The following is a 23,745-nucleotide window of genomic DNA, read 5'->3' as shown; positions in this document are numbered from 1 at the left end:
ATTTTTTATCATACTGTAAGTGCACTTTTTCTGCGACAAGTTCATGAAATTTCATGAAATTTCACCTTGATAATTATACCGACTGCTATAATTTTCATGAAATTTCTTCCACACAAGAAAACATTTTTCAGCGATTAACCATGCAGTTTCTGGGATCACTATAGAAAAAAGCTCATCTACCATGGTCAATGCCCGTGAAAGATTGCAATCCACCATGGGCACTGTGCCCGTTAGTAATCTGGATGTGATAAAAAATCTTAGTTTCTACCACAGACTATGCCCGTTGTCAAATGTGCGATAAACACGAATTGTGCCCGTGGTAGATTGAGATCTAACACCACATTCATTATGGCCGTTGTGAATTACAAATTGACCACGGCTCACGACCGTCATAAAAAATTTTCCAAAAATAAAAAAAAATTAATAATAAATCATTTAAAATATAAACAAATTTACTACAATACAATAATTACATAAAGAAATCACAAAATCAAATATTACAAACTGCACACTAAAGCTAACGACGAGTTGTACTAGAAATATCAAACTATCCACAAAGTATCAAATAGGCCTCCAATAACAAGAACACTTGAAGACTTCAGATTTCTTTGAACATCTCCAAACAAAGGACCTTGAGAGTGAACTACTGCCCCTAATACTTGAGCCTCAGCAATTGCTGCCTCTCTCTATTTGCATGGACATAAGCATATGGATCACAATAAAAAAAAATATTGTACTCGTATAGGTGGAAATATACATTTGATCTCAATCAAGAAAAGTAAATAGAGTTTCTGCCTCTAAACCTTTCTACTCATGCATTCCTTTGCAATTGAACTCTTGACAAAATTATAATAAGAGGAGTCCTTTGAGAAAAGATAAACACATGATTAGATTATGAACCTACTAAATAGAGCCACTGCGTATAATTCTGCAAATACATATTATACAAGATTAACCAAACCAATAGCAAAAACAAAGATTTTTTTTATAAACCATAAACAATAGTAACCATATCAAAAGTAAAATCTAATAAACAGTAGCGATTTGAGAAATTGAAATTATAGAAATATACAGAGGACGCACCTGTAGAAGTTAAACATAGAAACACAATTTCATCAATGGTGAAGATTCGCCATCCAGAATTTATTTGATCTGTACGATTCACTGTAGTGCAAAATAGCATACATATCAAATATACCTCAATTCATTGTTTTTCCTTGTTTTATTTTTTTAAAATGAAAGCTTAATAATTCAAGAGTAACTTGCAAATTGTAATAACCCTGAATTAACAAAAGCAATAGAAAAGGAAAAAGAAGCATTAAGACCTTTAAACTAGCAAAACCCAGCCACTTGCAAAACATCTATATTGGCAGAATTAGCCAAATTTCAACCCCTTGTTCCTTCTTTCTACTTCTATAATAGCAGTTCGCCAAAAAATTAGGAAAACAAACAAAAATAGGTTCAAAGATATAAACAAAAATTAGGAAAACAAACAAAAATAGGTTCAAAAAAACCGTTGAGTCTTCGAGGACATCAAAATTGAAAATGAGAGCGGGACAAATTGAGGGAGGTCCTTCACATATAAATTTGTCAGAAACCAAAATTACACAAACAATTCACTTATCAAAGAAGAACAATGTCTCACATCAGTAATTCAAAGCTAGAATCCCATTTTCGTACCCCGGTTAGCACCATTTTCATACTAATCAGAATCCTCAAAGCAAATTCTTTACCAATCAGTGCATACCAACGTCAATTTAAGTTCACAATTCATCCAAGAACGCCACTTTTAATAACTACAGCTACAAATGTAAAGCAAACCAGTTCCGAAAAACAACAGAAAACCCTGCAAGGCCTAGGACACCTTGAACAAAATACCATGGCAACAGCCACATTGTCAGGGCACAATTCGACCCCAAAAATTTTCACACTGCTCGTTCTATGCTTGGTCATGCTTGGAGAAGGCATGCTTGCCTCCTAGTTATCAACATATCCCTTTCTCTTGCACCTTATCGTATTGAACCAAAACTAAGTAAAGCTTTAATCTTTATCACATTTAGCCAAAATCGAATTGTTAAAAAACATACTTATTCATAATTTCACTTTAATGGCAGAATAATCACGGTATCATTTCAATAAATGGAATTAAATTTTAATATCTTTACAAAGAAATCGAGAGACGTACAAATCCTGGAATTGAGGAATGGCTGGTCATCCAAGTCGAGCCGGCGACTGGGCGAGGCCATGGGGACGGCGACCGACATATCGTTCTCTAGAGAAAGCTTCCGGCGGGCTCTGCGTCAGTGATGAGTTCTTGTGTGGGTGCCGGACAGAAGACGGTTGCGATTTCCAAGAAGAGGGGGGCGGGGCTTTGGGGAGAGAAATGAGTAGTTTGGAGATTTCAGAGAAACCGCCGAAGGAAGCGAATGGGTGAGACTGGGTGGGTTGGTGGTATCAGGTCTGGAATTGGTATAGAGATTGGGTTTAAGATAGAGTTGGTTCTGATAACAAATTTGAGAGTAATATTAAATAAATTAATCTACAACATTCATATACCGTGATTGATTTCAAGAAGGCGCTGTGATTAAATTTATTTCAACAACGGGCTACCCTTGTGGTCATATCAAATAACTACAACAAGCTCTACTTGCGCGTTATTATTCTAACATGTTCCATTACGTGCCGGTTTTGCCCGTTGTTAAAACCATTTACTCACAACGGACTTTAAATGTCCGTGGTAATATTGAATATTCTACAACGAGTCTTTTATGTCCGTGGTGAATTAACTGCGATAAATGTGGTGCTGTCTTGTAGTGGATGGTGACAATTGACAAGGCCGAGCCCTCTCTTCTCTCTTTTTCCAACCCGAAGTGCATTGATGTGAATAAAGCAGCAGAAAATAAAAACAACAAAATAGTACGTACTAAGAAGTCCTGGTTGGTCGATCAATAACGTGATTTCGTTGCACGCATGCACGTACTGCATTGATATGCCTTACCAAATCCTTAGTCCCTCTTCGTATATGTTACATAGACACCACCAACTTTGTGATAACTTTAAATGAGTGTCATTAGCCCCCATTACTCTCACCCACCAACCTCCTCTCATACTTTAATTACAAAACCTACCAAGTTGAGACATGAAAACCCTAAAACCTTCCGCTTCTCTAACACTATATAATAACACTACCACCTTCCCAATTCTAAATCATTTCATACTTCCTTGAGACCCTCATCTTTTCCCAATTCATTCTGCATCTTCACGCCTCACTCTCTCTCCCTTCTCAATTCCTCCTAACTCTCGTCCTTGCAAGGATATACTTCCTTTCGAAACACAAGAGGCTTTAGCATCATTTTCCGACTATGAAAAGGTATTGTATCCCATATTTGAAATGTTGTAATTGCTTCTGTTGATCCTAGACTTTATAATTTGTAATTTTATTTTAAGATTTATGTATAAGATTTGCTAGTGTGATAAGAGACTTAAAGTTGGTGAAAAAAAAAAGCAGAGCACAAAAATAACGAATGAAGGATTAATGGTATGTGGACTTTTTCAGGATCCTTTTTGATATGTCAACGACAGTGGTCAGAAAGGGGAGCAATTGTTGAACCGGTGAGTTAACCGGAAATCAGATTCACCACAGCGATGGTTTGCTTCCATATCTTTCAATGCGTATTAATTGTGCTTTTTATTTTAATTATTCCAGCTGTCGCAGCCATAACATCCTACATATATCACCTTCATATCATGATTCCATTTGTGATTTTGGATTTAATTATAGTGGGGATCATCCATCGATATAGGGCAAAAATCACCCGAAGATAGTCGAGTTCTTAGGAATCGAATCCTTCAAGAGAAGTAATATAGGTATTTTTATGGGCTTTAGGACTCTACTTACAAAATATCATTGACCCCGAATGCATAATTTGCCTCTTCACCCTACTGAACTGTTCGTATTACCTGATTTCCTTTGTCCTGTTTCTAAGACATACTAAAGTTCTAATTTTTCTGGAATTTGCACTAGAAATAAATGTCATTATTTTAGTACATTTTTAGAAAATTGATTGCTAGTGGCGAAAAATTTAAAGGTTACGAATATGGATTATTTGGTCTATCAATTACAACTTACATCTCTGTTCTTTTGTTTAAAAGTCATTAGTAAATAGTGATAAAGTGGATTGATGATCCGCGGACTGTTTTTTCTTTTTACTCATATTTGTCTTCATCCCTACTAGGCGATTCGCCGAACGTATTTGGAATTAGGTGAAAATTAAGTCTACACAGTTTCCTAATGACTTTTAAACAAAAGAACAAAGACGCAAGTTGTAATTGATTGACCAAATAATTCATATTCGTAACCTTTTAAGTTTTTTGCCACTATCAATCAATTTTATAAAATGTACTAAAATAACGGCATTTATTCCTAGTGCAAAGTCCAGAAAAAGTTAGAACTGTAGTATGTCTCAGAAATAGGACAACGGAAATCAGGTAATACAAACAGTTCAATAGGGTGAAGAGGCAAATTATACATTCGGGGTTAATGATATTCTGTAAGTAGAGTCCTAAAGCCCATATAAATACCTCTATTACTTCTTTGAAGTATTCAATTTCTAAGAACTCAACTACCTTAGTAATGATTTTTGCCCTATATCGATGGATGATCCCCACTATAATTAAATCCAAAATCACAAATAGAATCATGATACGAAAGTAATATATGTAGGATGTTATATCTGCGCAATTAATACACATTGAAAGATATGGAAGCAAACCATCGCTGTGGTGAATCTGATTTCCGGTTAACTCACCGGTTCAGCAATTGCTCCCCTTCCTGACCACTGTCGTCGACATATCAGAAAGGATCCTGAAAGAGTCCGCATACCATTAATCCTTCCTTCGTTATTTTTGTGCTCTGCTTTTTTTTTTTCACCAACTTTAAATCTCTTATTACACTAGCAAATCTTATACATAAATCTTCAAATAAAATTACAAATTATAAAGTCTATGATCAACAAAAGCCATTACAACATTTCAGATATGGGATACAATACCTTTTCATAGTTGGAAAATGATGTTAAAGCCTCTTGTGTTTCGGAAGCAAGTATATCCTTGCTGGCCACGATGAATGTGCATTGACCGCCAACTTCTTGCTGGCCCCGGCTCATACCACTTGTTGGCCGGTGATTGTTCGTGCGGCTCAGTCTGCTGGTGCTCCAGGGTTGATGATACTCCATAAGCAATTTCAACGAAAGGAAGTGGAAAAAAGGAAGGACGTGTATTGGGATCAAGGATAACCAATTTAACGACCCCATAACTAAGAGGACCGCCATTGGCGTCTTCGCTCATCTCAAATGTATACCATTAAAAACTTGGACGCTAAGGATGTTGTAGCATATAACTTACCACCCAGTATATATATATCATTAACCCAGGTACTGGCTGAGGTTCATGACTTATCCCTTGACCCCGTTTGCAAAGACAAACCACAAAACATGGCTCCTGGCTGATTGTTTTTGGTTCAGAAGAGGCAATAATTTTAGAAACGGAGAAGCCAGGACCATTGATGCAGTGGCATGGAAGGTGGATTGCAACGAGGGGAGCATCACTCGATCGCGAGATATTGGATTGAAGAAGAAGAATTCTATTTTAAAACTAGGGTTCTGAGAATTCGTTAGGTAGAATGACCAGGGTTTCATAAAACCCTTTGGGACGCCTCAACGCACTGTCGATCATGATCAACCATCCCTCTATTGAGCCAACACAATCCATCCTATTCATTGTACAATAAAAAATTGGATTTGGCCATGATCGTAGAAATTTAGATTCTTTCCAATCACCTGGACTTAAAATGCAATGATCTCTAGTGGACATGGGATGAGAGCTTAACATAAGCCATGGAACTTGATCCTGAGAGAGGGGACGACGTGATTGAATGCTTCTAATAATTGCTTGCCATGAACGGCATACTGCAGCACATCGAAGATGATCATTCTTCCTCTTCTTGTTATTATGAAGATGATCATTCTCAACTTCCGGCCAATGAAATCGAGAATGAGCAACACAAACACTCTTGATAGGCGGTATATGTTAATTTTCGTTTGATAATCATTTTGTTCTCAATTTCAATTTTTGTGTTCACTTTGGTAACTACTTTTAGTTTTCAAAACATAAAAAGTTGAAAATTGAGAACCACTTTTTCAAATTTCAAAATTTAATCTTGAGTGTTTACTTTTTGATTTTTAGTTATTACTTCAAGATTCTTAAGGGCGAACGTAATTGTCGATGCCAAGTATTTTGAATCTATATATGTTCCAACTACTAAGTACAGTGAATTACTAATTCGTGTAATTTCAAAATTAGGGGAAAAGAAACTCATATGGTTATATATCCAAACGTTTAAGTGGGCCAAATTTTATCCTTTTGTAAGCCAGCATATGATACGCTGACAAAATGATGAATAACATCGTATCAAACTCCCGAGAAGAGGGATTGAGATTCTTTTCGGATTTTAATGTCTGGAGTATAAAAATCAGGAGATTTGTACCGTTCAAGAGATAACAAAAGAGATCCAGGCCGTTTAAGTTTTTGAGTTTTTGTGAAATAGGCTAATGGAGACCATAAAATTGAAATTGAATGGTCAAAATCTCTTGGTTTACCAACTCCTAGCACAGAGATCCGGAGCAAATCCTATTCCCAACAAGTGAACATTCTCAACTGATTCTTTTGTGTGTTGGCATTTACATCTATTCTTTTCTCTTGCATTTCTCGTACTTTTTCCGCTGCGAATCTGAACAATTAGGTAGCTTTGGTATTCGAAAAGAAAAAGAAAAGATTCAGCCCACGGATAGGGCTGCACTGCCCCAAGTTTTGGCTACACAAAGACTTGAAGCTTCAATACGATTACAATATATATACATATATGTATGTATGTATGTATGTATGTGTGTGTATGTATATAGGAAGTTAAGGAATATAAAGATCCTTACATACATGAGAAGATATGCAAGCTTGAATATTTATGCCAGCCAAATGATAGAGTGTCAGGTACTACTAGTTGATCAAATTTTAGTATTCACTAATAATGTAAACTCAGGAATCAATGGCTACTTTTTTTCACCCCAACTTGATCATAATTCTCAGACAACATATATATATAGTAGGATGACATCCACCCCACCCCCACCCCAAATTGAAGATTCTTGTATCCCGTCATATATAACTACATTACTTGTATTCATTACATGATTAGAGATATAAATATAAGAGGATACACTCCGATTGTGAAGATTTTAGATACGTACAAGTCTTAAGAACTTGTGTGATACGTATGCAAATTGATAAACTTTTCAAACCCATGTACGTCCACCACCAACATCACTAATATTGTCGTAACTTAATCATCTATTGCTAGATGTGTTTTATAAAAAAAGTCTCAATGATATTAAGTTTGGAATCTCTCATACATTAATTGTATATTATTTTTTCATATGCATGATGTGTGATCCAATTCTCAAACAAGCCCTTGTTGAAATTAATTATTTGAATCTATTGAACATGATTTAATTAAAATATGCATCGAGATTTATTTAATTAAAAGGGATCCAAACTACAAGTCCAAAGTAGGAAGTGATTGAACAAGACGCATGGGACAAAGCCCATGGCGTCAAACTCTATAAGGAGGTGTGGCATGGGTTATCATAAATATCCATGCGTTTTCTCATATACCCCTAATGCTATTGTGAATGCAATTAGTTTTGCACCTCAGAACGAAAAAAAAAAACATAGAGAAGGAGAAAACCCTTGCAGAAAGCCTCCTAGTGTACCGTGGATTCTATTGGTCCAAGTGAGTGATCTTATTAGCACAATCAAATGGTTCTCTCCATCATCCGTTGTTCGTGTATAAGTATGGATACTCTTAAAGGCAGACCACTTGGGGAGCTTTCATTGATTAATCATGAAGAGGAAAAACATAAGCACAAAAATGATCCTACGAAGTGGTGCACACATGGCTAAGGATTAAGTTTATCTCTTCATCATCTTCTTTCTTGTATTATTGAATGACAACCAAATGGATATGTAATTGAGATTACATATTATGTTTATTTATTTATTTTTCACTGTGTATTTAATTATTCGGTTAAATAAAAATCGCAATTATATGCCCAAAATCCCAATAGCCCCCTCACGAGTGTCCTCACACAAGGTCACAAGAGAAACCATTTTCCACATCAAGAACTGGTCGAGCCATATATTAAATGGATATGTAATTGAGATTACATATGATGTTTATTTATTTATTTTTGACTGTGTATTTAATTATTCGGTTAAATAAAAATCGCAATTATATGCCCAAAATCCCAATAGCCCCCTCATGATTGTCCTCACACAAGGTCACAAGAGAAACCATTTTCCACATCAAGAATTGGTCGAGCCATATATTATATCGAAACCCCCACCAATCTTTTGGAAGGCCCAACCAGTGTTCAGTCATTGAAGTCAACGCCAATTTTTTTTTAGGCCAAATTGTTCAGTCAATACTCTTTAAATTGGAGTTAACACAATTTTTTGAAGGCTCATGACTTGTCGAGAGAAGATTTTCTTGGCTGAAAACGTAGCAAAGATTTTGGAGACATCAAATCCTAAAATCTAACCGAATCGAGGCATCAAAACCTCGATCAGACTATATTTGCCATCGCTACTTCTATTGAATTAGAAGCTGATTCTTGTGAGAGTGCTTTATATCCAAATGATGTTAACTTAATTGCCTAGTTATCTGATCTATTTCAATTCATATAGGAGTAGGATTCTCTTCCCTCTAAATTTACTCCTCTCCTCTCTTTTTTAACTTTCCTCTTTTTATTTTTTATTTTTATTTTTTATTTATAAAGAATTCAACACAAGGTGTTAACATAAGTTAATCGCAAGCGTCCAAATAGAATGGGACTAAATGAAAAGAAAAATGGAAGAGTAGAGAATCGGATCTATTCATATGTGTGTGTGTGTGTTTGTTTAACCTAGACTCCTAGTGCATGCCTTGTTGCGTTGCCTCCCACTTCTATCGTTTTAGTAACTACGTACGCTAATGCGTCAGATTCGGGCAGCATTCCATGCGGTAGGAATCCCCACATGACGTTCTAATTAACAACTAATTCTTTAATTAAGGCCTAAAGGCAGGGAATCACCTTGGAGCCAATCTCATGAACTGAAGGATCATTAATTTGTTTTTGTTTAATATGGTTAATTTAAATCGAAAAATTCTTATATGGTGGTTGGTCAATGTGTCCTTGTATCGGTATCTCCATTGGATGGCACTAAATCCTCCATGACATTGATAGAACCTATATCATTTATAATGTTCATTGATAAATTTAGATGGTCCACCCTCATCATACAATAATCCATGTGCCATTTGGAAATTAACATTATAGGGAAGCCATAGTCACCCTCCCCTACCATCGATTTATAGTTATATGATTTGTATGCATATATATATATATATATATATATATATATATATATATATATATATATATATATATATCTGTGTGAGTGTAATTAGTTGTACTCAGGTGTTAAGTAGCATCAACAAATTGTGAAAACATGCAAAAGCAAAAGAAAAAATCGGTGTAAAAAGACCATAAGACCAACTTCAATAGTTGACTTAAAGCTTAAAATTTTTCAGTTGTAGTGGCATAGAATACATAAAGAATCTCACTTTTAAAAAATTCGTCTTAACATTTCTCACTTTTCAGAGGTTAACAATATGTATTTCTATATGCTTTCCACAGAGTAATTTAGTATGAACTCTTTGGATTGTTTGCCAATTTTGTGCCACCAGTATTACTAACCAAGTCCAATGATTGGCACAAAGGTATTGCATCAGCCCACTTTTCTCCTTCTTAATTTTCTTTTTCACCCTCACATATTCACATACGTCTGAACCTAGCTTTGGTCACGAATTTACTCATGCCTCGTTATGTTTTGAGTGGGTAACATATGGTTAATACGTCTCATTTCTAATTCATAACCATAACATAAAAGGGAAAGAATCACAGGAAGAAGAAATAAAAGGAGAAGTTTTGAAAGGAAGAAATCTCCTGTATATTTGATAGTTGTTTTTAGGCTTTTTAGCCAAAATTGTCATTAAGATATGCATAACTCTTCACTATGGTCCCTGAAATTTAAAACCAATAGAATTAGTTCCTGAGTTTGTCCACCATCAATCATTTTGGCCATTGCACCATTAAATAAGGCTAAAATGACAAAAATACCCTCAATTTTTGTCAAATCATTTGGCCCATTGCTTATTAAATTGAGGGTATTTTTGTCATTTTGGTCCTTATTCAATATAATTTTTCATGGAAGGACCAAAATGATTAATGTTGGACAAACTCAAGGATCACTTCTATTGATTTCAAATCTTAGGGACCAAAGTGATGAGTTATGCAAATCTCAGAGGTCATTTTAGCTAAAAAGCTCTGTTTTTATCATGGATAATGATTGTGTCCCCCACTTTAACATCATGTAAAGATTATATCTACAAAAAATCAATCAATTTGGATTTCGTTTAGTCATTCATCTGCGTTAGGTTTTAAGAACAAGTAGTATCCTTAGAAAGAACCCTACATTTGTTTTATGCATATATATATGGCTAAACGATCTCTAAATTGAATGATTTTTTGCACATATGATCTTTAGATAATGTTAAAGTGAATGAGTTCAGATTATGATGTTCAGACGGTAACAATTCGTTAATCGTAATTGAGGGGACAATCAAGTCCCCTATGAGAGTACACAAACATTATCTTTTTGTTATTACAACTGAATGAGTTTAATTTAAAACAATAATATAAGGTCCTTATATACCCTTTTCCAACAATGCTTAACATTTAAGCTAATAGGTGCCGACATGGCACTTAGTGACTTATGGTTAATACTACTATAAGTTAATAAAAAGAGTAATGCTATTGCTAGGCACACTAAAAAAAAATGTTAAGAGAGATTATATAGGTGTACCACATGATGTGGCAAATTAATGATATATATAATTAACATTTATATGAGATACGTTTATTAATTGATGTGGTATGTATATATTATTCGTCACATCATGTAGTACACAAGGGTGATACAAAATGTGATTTCTTTAGCCTTTTTCTAATAAAAAACTGTGATTTCTTTAGCCTTTTTCAAATAAAAAACAAGTACATACTTATAATTTGGATGAAATAATAACCAATATGTCACTAACGTGGACCTCGCTGGGCGAAATTTTTTAAAAAAGAGAAAAAAGGAAAAGAAAAAGAAAAAGCTGACTTAGTGAACCTCGTTGGAAAACTGCATGGCTCTGCCACCAAAAAATGGCAATCATAATTGTCTGTTAGGGTGGGGCTCCTATGATCCATGCTTTGCTGATACCCAACAATAAAATCCTATCTAGTGGGGGTTACGTAGAAATATTTGACAAACACTAGATTGGTTGAAGAATATTTGTACTCATCACTTATTTATAATTGTTGAATTAGTTTAAATTTTAAGATTTGTGCAGTGGATAAACATAAATTTTAAAATCTAACCGTATTCAATAATAACAAATATGGTGGTGAACATTACCATCACTTAAAAGTAATGAGCAAAAATATACATCCAGTTGTTGAAACAATAACATAAATAAGTTAGGAAGTTGACTCTCTTCAAAATAAAAAAAATAAAAAAAAGGGGGTTAGGGAGTTGGCTCATCGTCTCCTTTCCCACGCATTATATTAACCATGCAAATTAAAATGGAGGTGGTAGACTTTCACTAGTGGGATCATTATCTAATTAAGAATCTTAAAATTTGAAATCCAACAGCCTAATGAGATTCCCATGCATAGGGTACTCCCATTTGTTTAAGATTCCCTTCTTTTATTCTTATTCAGAGAATTTGCAAAAGGATATAATTCGAAGGGTGAATATTATTGTTTCATCCTCCTCCTATAATTCCTTTCATATTTTGATTCTTCTGGTGTTTTGCTTCTTGAATCGTTAATCGGTTGTTTCGGTGGAATTTGTTTCTCTTTAGTTATTGGGATGGTTAGGAATTTCCTTTCCACGGGATTTCAGTTTTTTGGGTTAGGCATATATGCATGCTGAAAAAATTATTGCAATGCAACGACAAGTGGTCAAATAACTGTCAAAAGTTGGTCGGTGGTCGCTTAATGCTACTTATCACTTAATATCTATTAGATTTAATTGTTGTAATGTTAGATCATTTATTTTCAATTATCAAATGCTATATACTATTAAAGAAAAATTGTATTAAGCGAGAGAATTATAATAAGAATTTGGCCACGAAAAATTTGTGACGTGTCCCCAAAACATTACTATCAATCTTCCAACAAGTTCCGCTTACGTCGGACACTCAGCCTATAAATAACAGCAACTCACTCCCAACGCTCAACACTCGAGAGAGAGCCTCTCATTCACACCCACCGTCTGGGTTCTCACTTTCTCTCTCTACTTTCTCACTCGTCGATGGCGCTCCGTCAAGCGCTCATTTGGCGCCACCAGAGTGTCCCTAGCCCCACCACCGTCGTCGGTTATGGAAGATCACCAAACCATCATGCCTCCGAATGCCGCCCAGGTGAATTACCACAGGGAGTATCTGACCTCGACGGACACCCCTCGGAAAGGATTTTTCCGCCGATTCCTCCACCCCCAGTCGGCATCGAAGCTCCCGGAATTCCTGACCGTTTTGGTTGGGAAGAAGCTCCTGGAAAAACTGAGAGGCATCAACGTTAGCGGTGATCAGCTCTACTCGGCGGTCTCTGCCCTCGACCTCCAGATCGGGCATCAACATTGCATTTTTTTCCCTTGGTAAGCTATGTCTAAAAGTTTATTCATTTTATTGTTGGATTGAAGAACAAAGATCATTGTCTTCCGTCAAGCAGCTTTTTCTTAATACTGATTGCCAACCAGTTTGTAATAATAATTGGATAGTTTAATTTCTCTTAGTTCAATTTTAGACGTTCTCCATAGTAAGTGTGCACACTATTTTTCTAGCTATAAATTTGTATATGATTTGCTATGTATTTTTTTATTTATATGAAAAGGCCTTTTCTAAATGCAATATGAATTACATGGTATGTGGACAAAATTCTATGTAGGCGTAAAAGACTTTTGGCTTGCGATACTGCATAAGGATTGCTTGGCTGAGGAACTTGAAGATTCAAGACCTTTTTTTGGTTCTCTTTTCCATTTTGTTGGTGTTTGGAATGATTCATTTTTATTATTTTTTTTCTAAATGCCTAACAATCGGTAATCTAATTGTATCATTACTTTATGTTAATTCAAGATTTTAGAATAATTGAGGTGGTCATCTCTAATGTTTTTATTTCATTGTCAATATCAATTAAAATATTATGTACAAATGTTTAAAATGCAATGCAATATCTATGACAAGTGATTTGGTCATACATAAATGAGTGTAGTGGAGCAGGATTTAAGCTTGGCTAATCAAATAGTATTTCTCCGAGTTGAATGAAATTTACATTCTATTGAGAATAATAACACGTATACAATAGCGTCAGTTCCATACTTTCAGTAAAGACAATACAAGAAAAATCAAAGCAATCCCATAAGAAAAAAACTGTGAAGAAAGCTACAAATGATGCATTTTCCTTTGGATATGACTTTTTTTTTCTTCTTATTTTTTGTCAATGTATGTGCATTTTAATTACTACATACTATAATGCAATTTACACCTCAACTCATATTCTCATTCAAAAACTCTGTTTGCAGTTATGGAAACAAGCATTAGTGTTGTGGCGCTATTGAATTGACAAAGCAATTTGCAGGTGGAATGGGAAAGTATAACATATATGTCAAAAAAAAAAAATAGTATATATTATACTATGAAGCCACAAACTTATCAACTCATTTTTAGCAAATTTTAATAAGATAAACGGCAAGCAAAAGATGATACATATGAAATATCTTGGGTCCTTGCTGTATTTCTTCGTTACTAGCCTTTTCTAACATGCTTTCATACGTGCAAAGAGTCTTTTTTTTTCTCATGCATTTTACATACGAGTTAATTATGTTTTATTTCCTTTTATTTTCAATGTATGATATTGTTGACCCTAAAAATTACCAAACCTACGTGGCGCGCAGGCTGAGTAACTAATAAGTTAACTACGTCATTCGGTCGAATGCGGGGAGTGCCAACTCCTGAGACCGACTCCGATTTGGATTGGGAGTCCTTGTCCCAATTCGCCTCTTCCTCGAACAAACCTACTCCTACTGGGATTCTGAATTTTCCTTCTTTTCGGGACTTCATTCCTTGCTGGTCGAGACTCCTAGTTGCACCAGGACTTCCTCGACCTTTCTATTTATCTGGACTACTTATGATAGGATTTGGCCGACCCTGCCAGCTGGCCTGGGCCTTATTATTCGGCCCATATTATCTGTCATCACCTTGGGCTGAGCGCATCCTGCTGCTCGGCCCAGCAATAATATTTTGGGTCCAAACATTGCCCCCTCGCTTCTGAGGTCGCCGACCGTTAACTCTTGGTCGGACCTCGACCTTGAAGAAGCGAAAACGTTTATTGCTTTTTTGGACTTTACTTCCTTAATGACCGTTATTCCTGCGCATTTATTAGACATGATTGCACTTTCCTCGTTGCCCCCAACGCGTGGCCACGTGTCGATTCTCCGCCGCTCTTAAAACTTTCAATGTGGGCCTCGAGACCGTGTACTAACTGGAACGTCTCATCCTCATTAATGCCTTAAAACTGGCGTCGCACGCACTCGTGCGTCCAGGATTTTCGACTCCTCGATCCCCTCTTCGCAGGTTCCCAAAATATCCGAAATGATTGAGCCTTTCCCGGTTAAATTTCCCCCCAATTTGAACCAGTGCTTTTCGAATCCCAGACGTTTGACATTCATCCTGAAAGGCCTATAAATACCCACATTTCTGCCATTCGCCTCTTACGCTTTCAGAAATTCTAAACCCTCAAGTTCCTCATCCTTGTTCGTTCAAATCACACCTTCCAGTTCTTCCTTCTGCAATACCCTCTTTTCCAGAAACACCTCTCTTCTCCACAAATGGCCTCCTTCATTTCGAAGCTTTCTGATGAGATCAACAAGTGCAAGGATTTCATCGATCGGAGCACTGTCAAGACGCTGCGATTTGAAGAAGACATGGCCACCACCCACCAGATTCTGGGTCCCCTCTTCAGAGACGCAGTGCCGTCGTCTGTCACTGACCTGCTCAAGGAGCAGTGTTTGAAACCCCTGCTGCAGGGGTTCGACTGGTCAAAGTGGACTCTGGCGCGGCCTCAGGGAGCCTGGCCCTCGACCACCACGGCTTGGGCTGCCTGGGTCGACCGGATGAGCACATTCTTCTCCAAGGAGTGGAAGGCTCTAGGCATCTACGATACCATCATCCTGTCGACCATGGAGGTCGCCATGGATAAGGAGCTGCTTATGGCAGCCCTGAGTCTATGGTGTTCGGCCACTAACACCATGGTCCTGCCTTTCGGCCCTTTCGGCCCCACAATCCTCGACGTCTCGGCCATCCTTGGGACTTCCCCGACCGGCCTTCCTATTGACGCCGCCCTTTCCGGATACCCTTCTCCTCTCGACCTGAAGGCACTATTCGACGAAAGGGCCGTCGAGACGCTAAGCCGGGGCGACCGGGAGCCCTCAAGGGAAGAAGTTCAGAAGCTCCACAAGAACTTCTTCAACTACAACACTCTTATTTTTCACTTCGCCGGCCGAGGCGAAGAAGGCCTTAGGAAGGGAGAGCACGAGGCCTTCCTCTTCTACTGGTACAACAAATTCATCTGTTGTACCAGGTCAAATAAATGCCTGGTGGAGAACATGCCGCTAGCCCAGACACTGGCTAATGGTCGCTCGCTGGCGCTCAGTCCAGCCATACTCGCCAACCTCTACCGCTGCCTGGCCGAGGCGACCATTGGCAAGATAGACCCGCACCAGAACGGACCCCTCTGGGTGTTCCAACTCTGGTTGCAGGTCTACTTCTCCACCCTTCGACCGGAGGTTCCTGCCTTCCAGCGAAAGGCCGCCCTCGGCCTTCAACTAGCCTCTCGACCAGCGCCGCCTCACCGAGCCGACGAGGTTTTCAAACACTTCCTCAGCCTCGAAGTCCTCTCGGATGACGAGTTCCTGGTGTGCCGGCGCCAGGAGTACCCATCCTCGCTTAGGCTCCCTACGGCAGCATGGGCCGAGTCTGAGGATGCGGGCATTCGCCAGCGCTGGGGGTCGTTTGTCCTGGCTCGCGACCTTCCTCTTGGTTGCGATGCCCGCCGAGCCAGCTGGGAGGTTTATCACCCCCATTTCCTCGCACGGCAACTCGGCTATCTTCAAGGCTGCCCAGTCCCCCTGCTCGCCTCTCGGTCTCTCCTAAGTCGGGGACGTCTTACTGGTTCCTCTGAAAGGGAATGTAAGACGTCGGACCAGGAGTTCCAAGAGAAGTGCAGGAAATTTCGGCTTCGGCCGACGGTTCCTGAATCTTTGGGAACCGACACCTTCGGGGACTGGTGGGAGGAATATACCGGAGGCTTCTTCGGCATCCCGGCCGAAGATCTGGTGAGGAAGATCTTCGGCGATCGTCCCGGATTAGCATCCTCGACTCAACCCAAGGAATCGGCCCAAGGTAGTATTTCCGCTTATTTCCTCTTTTTGTTTTATCTACTCTGTTATTAATTGATTTGCTCTTCAGGGGGTCGTGGGTCGAGGACGGTCGAAGTGGTCGCTGCGGTGGCAAAGGCGACGAAGCTGGTGCCCAAAAAGAAGACCCTGGTCACCGAGCGGACGGTCCCCTCCAAGCGCCCCCACTGAGAGGCCGAGCCTGCGGAGGAGGCCCCTCGCCCTTCTAAACGTGTTAAGAAATTGGCGAAGAAGGGCGACCGGGAAATTCACGTCGTCCCCAGTGACACTACTGGGACGCCTGCTCCTGCCGGCTCTCCAACTGTGCCGGCTGCCCCGGCATCTCCAACCTCGATCCCTCCAGCCGTCTCCCAGGCCGATCCAATCGTCGCACCCGCTCCAGCTTCGGAGCCGGTCGTGGCGCCTGTAATGGGGAAGTCAGTTGCGCCTGCCGAAGCACCCTCCTCTCCAACGGTCGTTTTGGAGGTATAATTCTGCTTTCACTTGTTTCCTTAGGTTTCTGGTCGAAATGCTAACTGTTTTCTCTTTTCGTTCAGGATGTCGAGAGCGAGAGCGACGAGGCCCCGTTGCAACGCCGCCGTCGACCAGTCAACTCTCCTCCCGTCCATCCTCCTCTTGTAGTCGAGGCGACCGCTCGACCATGTCCTATTGCGGCGGATCGTGGCAAGAGACCCATGGTCGATCCTGAGGCCACGGTCGAGTCACCGATCCACCCGCAGGACGAAGACCCTCACATTCCTCCACAGGAAGTCTCTTCTGCCTTTGTAAGTATTGTTCCTTTTGTGTTTTGCGTTTTTTGTGACACATGTTTTTTAAAAGACTATTAAATGTCAGGTGCCTGAACATTCATTTCACCGGCAATTTTACGCGCCGAGGGGGGTTGTCTATATTTCCTGGCCGCCGTCGTGGCCATCGAATGTAGATGACCTCCATCGGCCGCGTGAATTGCGTAGCGGTCTAAGGCACTGGGCTCGGCCATTAAGTTCCCTGGGTTCGAGCAATGACCCAGAGGGCATGGCCGAAGTCTCCTCTTGGCAGGTTTAAAACAATCCCCTTTTCTTTACGCGCTATATCACGTCTTACTTTTCTTCACAAAGTTCTATTTTTATGTGCAGCTGTCGTGGGAAGTGGAGCTCGATGCTCTTCTTCAGAGCACGACCGGTGAGGCCGGCTCTTCTGCTGCTCCGGCCGAATCGGCAGGAGCCACGCCCGCCGAAGTCTTCGTGAAGCTGCACGAAGTCTTATCTCTGACTGCCTCCCAAGCTCTCCGGTGCAAGGGCCTTGATTCTGTTGGAGAGTGTCTCAATGACCTCGCCAGCGGTGGTCACCTGAGCCCGGAAGGTATCTCGTTCCTCACCGATCTCCTGGAGCGGACTCGGCAACACTTTCTCATCTTCGAGCGAGCCTTACAAGCCGAGGACGATTTGAAGGTGGCCAAAGTCGCGCATGAGGCTGGCCGAGTAGAGATGGAGGCAATCAAGGCGAAGAAAGCAAAGCTGACCGAGTTTGATCGTCAGATCTCTGACCTCCAACGTCAAATTTCTGACCTTCAACGGCAAAGGTCGGCTGCTGCTTCCGAGCTGGAGAAAGACTTTGAGGCCAACAAGGCTCGGCTGACGGCCTTTGCTGCCGGTGCACGGCGTATCCAGCAACTGCAGTGTAACAAGAAGACACGGCAGGCTGAGATAATTTTGAGCGAAGCGAAGTGGCTAGAGCTGAAGGCTGCCCTTGAGACTTTCCTCCCTTCGACCCCTTAGGATTTCACTATTGTATTTGTATTTGTTTTTCTTGTAATGATTTTTTGTTATCAATACAACGGTCGTTTTGCTATTAATACAATGGTTGTCTTACTCTTGCATTTCCCATGTAATTGGATAATACTTCTTTAAAAACTTTCCATTAATCGGCAACTTATGAACTGAACCCGTCCGATCTCTTAGATGATATGCCCCATTGCCGAGTACTTTGTGAACGATGAATGGCCCTTCCCAATTCGGCGACCACTTACCAAATCTGGGGTCTTTAATCCCAACAGGCAACATAGTTTGCCAAACCAATTCTCCTTCGCCGAACGTTTTTTGTCTTACACGCTGATTATACGCTCGCTCGACGATTTTCTTTTGTGCTACTAACAAGTTTACTGCATCGATTCGACTTTCTTCCAAGTCTTCTAACTTTTGTCGCATCGCTTGACTATATTCAATACTGTATAAATCACTCTGCTCGATTACTCGCAACGAACTTATACTCAAATTCCACTGGTAACATGGCGTCGTGTCCATAAGTTAACGCGTAAGGAGTGGTTCCAGTGGCCGACCGAGGTGAAGTTCGGTATGCCCATAATGCTTCACTTAACTTCAAATGCCACAAACCAGGTTTCTCTTTTACCATTTTTTCAAGGATGCCGATCAACACTTTGTTGCTTGCCTCGGCCTGTCCGTTTGCCTGTGGGTAGTATGGCGTAGATTGCTCGAGTCGGATATTCAAACTTGCCGCGTATTCCCTAAACCTATCGGCCGTAAATATAGTGCCATTATCAGTTATGATCGTTTCTGGCACGCCGAATCTGGTCACAATATTCTCCTCTACGAAGTTGCATACCTCTTTAGCCGTTAATTCGGCGTATGACCTTGCCTCGACCCACTTAGTGAAATAGTCAGTTGCTACAATTATCCATGCGTGTTTCGCTGCCCCCGATGATGGTGTAATTTTGCCAATTACATCCATTGCCCAACCCCTGAACGGCCACGGTTTAGTAACCGAGTGTAACAACTCGGCCGGGGCTCTCTGAATGGGTCCATGAATCTGGCATGATACGCATCTCCGCGCATATTCGATGCAATCCTTTAATATATTGGGCCAAAAATAACCGTGTCGTCGGAGCAACCAGCGCATCTTTCGTCCAGATTGGTGCGCTCCGCAAATTCCTTCATGTACCTCGGCCATTACTTGGGCAGCCTCGTGTGGACCGAGGCACAATAGTAGTAAACCATCTTCGCCCTTGCGATATAATTCATTTTGATATGACACGTAATTCGTCGCGAGTACCTTCGTTCTTCGGTCGTGTTTCCCATTGGGGTTATTGAGGTACCGTAACATCGTCTTTCTCCAATCATCCGGTTCTACTTCGACGGCACATACTTCTATGGGATCTCCTCGTTCTAATAGGGATGGGAGCGACATCACCTTTGTACGTATTACGTGCGCGCGTTGGAGAGTTTGCTGATTAATCAAAACGGGGTACGAGCGTTGACCCGTGTTCGCAATTTCCATAATTCGACTTAGTTTGCCCCCCATGAGTTGTGCTCCGGAGGCGATCTGGGCGAGTTCGTCGGCGTCAGTATTGTGGATACGTGAAATGTGTTCAAATGTGATTTGGTCGAACGACTCGGCCAGGTAAGTGGCGACCATGTGATAGGGAGCTAAAGTACAACTCATGCAACGAAACACGCCGTTTAGTTGGTTAATCACAAGTTCGGAATCACCAAGGACGAGAACGCGGGGGGCCCGCATATCGTGTAAAACATGGAGGCCGATAATGAGGGCTTCATACTCGGCCTGATTATTGGTGCAGCTGAAATCTAACTTGAGAGAAAAATACCATCGGCAGTGGTCAGGCGACTGAATTGCGATACCGACACCTGCCGAGGTCGAAGTACTGGAACCATCAAAATGCATAGTCCAATGGTTATCGTGTGTGGTGACGAAACCGATGTCCACATCGCCCCCCTCAAGACCATAAGGGGATGGGTGTTGTGCCAGGAAGTCGGCGAGGGCTTGCCCCTTGACGGCCTTTTGTGGTACATACTGAAGGCTGAACTCGGATAAGGCGAGTGTCCATTTCCCAATTCGGCCTTTGACCATAGGCCGAGTCAGCATGTAACGAATTACGTCGGTTTGGGCGATGACCTGCGTAACTGTGGGGAGCATGTAATGCCGAAGCTTGGATGCGGCGAAAAACAATGCTAAGCAAAGTTTTTCGACAGGGGAATAATTAAGTTCTGGTGAATTCAGGTTTCGGCTAAGGTAAAAGATAGCTTGTTCGCGGCCGACGTTGTTATCTTGTGCGAGTAGGCACCCAATGGATTCAGCAGCTGCCGAAATGTACAATTTAAGGGGTTTGTTGCGACAAGGTGGAACGAGCACAGGTGGGGTGGAAAGGGCCACCTTGATTTGCGTAAATGCAGCTTGATGCTCTTCGCGCCATTCAAATCAGTCGGTCTCCTTCAGTTTAAGGAGTGTAGAGAATGCTTTCATTTTACCGGCCGAATTGGCGATGAAACGACGGAGGAAATTGATCTGCCCGAGTAACGACTGGAGCTGTTTCTTTGTCGTCGGCGGTGGTGCGCTAATGATGGCGCGGGCTTTATTTTCGTCGACCTCGATGCCGCGATGGTGCACCAAAAATCCTAAGAAATTACCGGCCGAAACACCGAAAGCACACTTGGCCGGGTTCATCTTAAGGTTGTTTTTGCGCATGCGAAGGAACGCTTGCCTCAAGTCGTCCAGGTGTGTTTGACGACGTTTGGATTTTACGACCACATCATCGATATAAACTTCGACGATTGTACCGATTAAGTCGTGGAAGATCATATTCATGGCTCGTTGGTATGTGGCGCCGGCATTCTTGAGGCCGAAAGGCATGACTACCCATTCGTAAGTACCAAGTGCCCCCGGGCAACGGAAAACCGTCTTGTGGACGTCAGCTTCGGCGATGAAAATCTGGTTATAACCCGCATGACCGTCCATAAAAGATAGCAGTTCATGATTAGCTGCGGCATCAATTAATAAATCTGAGATCGGCATCGTATATTCATCATTGGGAGTAGCCAGATTTAGATTACGGAAATCGATGCAAATGCGAAGGGCACTGTTTTTCTTTAATACGGGGACGATATTGGCCAACCATTCGACATATCGAGCGGTCCTAATAAACCCGGCTTTTAGAAGCCGAACTAATTTTTCCTTAATGCCGAGTTGTACTTCGTTTGAAAATCGGCGAGGAGGCTGTCGAAAAGGCTTACACCTCCTTGATGCGTAGCTCATGCTCTACAAGGTTTCGGTCGAGGCCTGGCATTTCATGATAACTCCACGCAAAGCAATCTTTAAATTCGTGGAGTAGTTTACGGAGTTCGACCTTCATGGACGGTAGGAGTAACGCACTAATAAACAATGTTCGAGGATCCTCGGCCGTGTCGACGTTCACTTCCTCTAACGGGTCCTTGACTTGAGGTCGATGGTCTTCGAGTTCGGCCGGCGCAGCCTGAACTTTATCGAAAGATAGAACGGGGCCGTTATCTGCTTCGGCCAGAAATTCGATTATATTGACGCCAGAATGTGGTTGCTTGGTAATGGCGTACCAATGGGCCAGCAGCCGTTCCATTGTAGATGAAACCGTGGCCTGACGCCGTTCTTGTGTGGCGTGCTCAATCATCGGCATTGATAACCAAGTTCGCCAAGCCAAGTCTCGCCGAATCCTGTTGGACAGTCTCGGCGCCGACCTCAATCACTTTTTGTATTGAAATTCTCGTTGGCCGTCCATCCTCGTTAAGGCCTTGGAGGGTGATGTAGCCGACGTGATCATCATAATAGCAAGCCTGAATCATGTTGGTTTCAAATGGTTGGTTATCGGCTGGGTGAACTACGACCGATTTGCCATCCCAAAAGATGAGGACTTGGTATAATGATGAAGGAATGCAACTGGTTTGGTGGATCCAGTCGCGGCCAAGTAATGCGTTATAATCCGTCTTGGAATCAATGACAAAGAATGTCGTCATGTGTTGACGACCGGCAATGCTAACTTCCAACGGGAGCACCCCTTTGGTCTGAGATTTGTCACCAACAAAGCTGCTCATAGTGATCCCTGACGGAATGAGTTCATTATCAGAACGGCGTAAAGCCTTCATGACGGATATTGGCATAATGTTGACTGTGGCTCCACAGTCGACAAATACTTTAGAAATGGGAAATCCTTCGATGTGAACCGTGACGTACAACGGCTTCAGGTGTTGGAGATTAACGGAGGAGGAGCGGGGAAATAGCTCGGCCAAAGCTGCCTTGAGGTTATCTCCGCTCATGTTTTCTCGGTCGTCGTCGTTTGCGACGAAGTCTACTTGTGTTGCTTCCTCAGCAACTACGTCCCCGTCCAAGAAACTTGACTGGTGGGTACTCGGTTGGAATTCAGCCGGTAGAACGTGTACCATACTAATCTCCATATGTTCGAGGACCGAGGGGCCCATTGGGTCATGGTCGTCGTCTTCCGGAGAACTATCCTCTGTAGCAGTCGTTGGAAAATCCTCGATCAAACTTTTGAGTTCCTCCGTAAGAGCCGGTATCCGAGACGTGGGAACCAAATCGAGTGCAGGTGAGCCATTTCCTTCGACGATGTGGACTGCCGAAGATTTCCGTTGGTCCTTTGTTACACGGACTCGTTCTTCATATGCAATACGGGCGTTCATCGTGTCTAGATAGGTATCCAATCGTGCTATCCGTTTTTCCTCGTCGTCCGTGAGGCCGAAGAGCGATACAGCCGAGAAGACTTCGAAATGATAGCGTAAATGCTGAAGATCTTCGAGCGAAAAGGGTAATTCGGCGGCGTCGATATCTGTATACGGATCGACCTTAAAACCAAGGACCCGAGCCTCCCGTATATGTTGAAACCTAGCTTTAATGGCTGGATCAGAAGTTTTCTGGATAATTTGCTCGGCATCAGGGCAAGTTAGCGCTAAGTCGAGGGCTTCCTGACATGCCTTGGGGAGTCCGTACAAGTCATTTGCGGAGTATTTCTTATGAAATTCTCGCATGTATTCCATGGATGCACCGAGGAATGGAGGGTGTAAGTTGCGCCGTATTTTGATAAACGGCTCGCGCGGTGGTAACGGAGAAAGTTTCCTTTCGGCCTCTTGTGTAAAGTACTCTAGACGAGCTCTCGTTTCCCCAGGCCGGAGAAGGATCTTAATACGTTTCTCAGCCTCCTCAATAGTGGTTTCGAAATCAGCATCCGCTACTTTTTTCCCTTCGGCTAACTCGGTCATGATAGTCGGGGTTGGCCGTTCGCTACTATCTTCCACGGCC

The 23,745-nt window shown here is 41.4% G+C and overlaps 1 long non-coding RNA gene across 2 annotated transcripts; it reads right to left on the bottom strand.

Annotated features, from left to right (window-relative positions):
- Positions 1 to 420: 420 nt before the first annotated feature.
- On the bottom strand, positions 421 to 2,577 carry LOC148695342 (uncharacterized). 2 transcript variants are annotated; one of them, XR_015965512.1, is made up of 3 exons: positions 2,186 to 2,558; positions 1,084 to 1,164; positions 421 to 863 (listed from the first exon to the last, which is right to left on the bottom strand). It is a non-coding gene; the product is annotated as an uncharacterized LOC148695342 (long non-coding RNA). The 2 variants fall into 2 exon arrangements; XR_015965511.1 differs by having other exon boundaries at positions 421 to 1,164; positions 2,186 to 2,577.
- Between the last annotated feature and the right edge of the window lie 21,168 nt (positions 2,578 to 23,745).

Source organism: Pyrus communis, chromosome 8 (genome assembly GCF_041283825.1).
Source record: "Pyrus communis isolate YQ-2024b chromosome 8, ASM4128382v1, whole genome shotgun sequence".
NCBI lineage: Eukaryota > Viridiplantae > Streptophyta > Magnoliopsida > Rosales > Rosaceae > Pyrus > Pyrus communis.
This window is presented reverse-complemented; position numbering and strand designations above follow the sequence as displayed.